Here is a 1597-nt window from a genome sequence, read left to right as displayed (position 1 = left end):
CTCTGCCTCCCAAGTGCTGGGATTAAAGGTGTGCACCACCACTGCCTGACATCCACATCCCCTTCTTAATGTACCCCTAACTTTGCGCTGGGGTATAATCCTCTTTTTTTTTTTTTTTTAATAACCCATTCACTATAATTTGTGCTGCCCATATACTCCTGGTATACTCCTGGCCATTACCAGAGTGTGGTCAAGTTACCAGGAGCCACATCCTTTAATAAAACACTCTCCCTCCCCCAGAAACCATCATCTGTTCACAACTCCTCAGGTAGGAGTGGGGTCTTGTGCTACAACAGTGAATGGCTGAATTTGTACAGGCAGCTCCAGCTGCTGGGAGCTCGTGACAGCAGGCCTTTATAAACAAGCAGAAAGTAGTTATCATTCATATTCATGACACTACGGTAGCCATGGGAACCTAATTTTTTAAAAACATAATCTCTTCTCACTGAATCTGGAGTTCATTATGTTTCACTACACTGACTCACCACCTAACCCTCTGTCTCTACATGAACACATGTGTGCATGCGTGCATACACACAAAAACACATACACTATTTGGGGACTCAAGCATACATCTATGCTCAGCTTTTATATTGGTGGGGTCTCTGAACTCAGGTTCTTGTGTTTGCTTAAGAAGCACTTTTTCTCCAGACCCTCAGAGATTTTTTTTTTCAAACAAAGGTTTTGGTTTTTTTTTAAAGATTTATTTATTTATTACATGCAAGTACACTGTGACTGTCTTCAGACACTCCAGAAGAGGGAGTCAGATCTTGTTAAGGATGGTTGTGAGCCACCATGTGGTTGCTGGGATTTGAACTCTGCACCTTTGGAAGATCAGTCAGGTGCTCTTACCCACTGAGCCATCTCACCAGCCTGAGATTTTTTTTTGAGAGGTAAATTTAACCAGATGTGGTGACTTTAGATGTGATCAAGTGATACAGTCTGATTTTGGTTGCAATGCATAGAATTTAAATTATGGTTTGGAACTAATACTAACAAGCATAAAGACTGAATGTCAGCTTTGATAAAACTTAGCTTCCTCAGAGACTGTATTTTATCTGCATGTTAGTCCAGTTTCAGAATACCCACCTGTACTGCTTGTTCTGATTGGCGCACCATGGCCCCCTAGTGGACACCCCCTGGGACCTTTTTTATCTCAGGAAATCTTAGCATGATTTTTGTTTTTATGTTTTTCTCTGAGTTTGTTTGCACATAAGAGGCATTTGATTCTGTTCTTCGGTATCCTTCCCATGCTGGTTTCCAGGTCATCATTTGTAGCCTCAGGCTTAGGAAGAGGACAGTGTCCTTGTTCTCATGCTGTGATAAACACCGTAGCCAGAGCAACTTGTAGAGAAAAGGGTTCATTTCATCTTACAGATTCCAGGTCACACCCTCAGAGCAAAGTCAGAGCAGGAACTCAAGACAGGAACCAGAGGCAGAGCTGAAACAGGCCATGTGCCTTGTTTCATGGCTTGTTCAGCTTGCTCACTTGCATGCTTTGCTCTCTCTTTCTCTCCCTTCCTCCCTCCCTCCCTCCCTTCCTTCCTTCCTTCCTTCCTTCCTTCCTTCCTTCCTTCCTTCCTTCCTTCCTTCCTCC

The 1597-nt window shown here is 43.3% G+C and overlaps 1 protein-coding gene across 1 annotated transcript in view; it reads left to right on the top strand.

Annotated features, from left to right (window-relative positions):
- Armh3 (armadillo like helical domain containing 3) overlaps positions 1-1597 on the top strand; it is a 186721-nt gene that overhangs the window by 152468 nt on the left and 32656 nt on the right. The gene's annotated exons all lie outside the window — the stretch shown is intronic.

Source organism: Mus pahari, chromosome 1, assembly GCF_900095145.1.
Source record: "Mus pahari chromosome 1, PAHARI_EIJ_v1.1, whole genome shotgun sequence".
Taxonomy (NCBI): Eukaryota; Metazoa; Chordata; class Mammalia; order Rodentia; family Muridae; genus Mus; species Mus pahari.
This window is presented reverse-complemented; position numbering and strand designations above follow the sequence as displayed.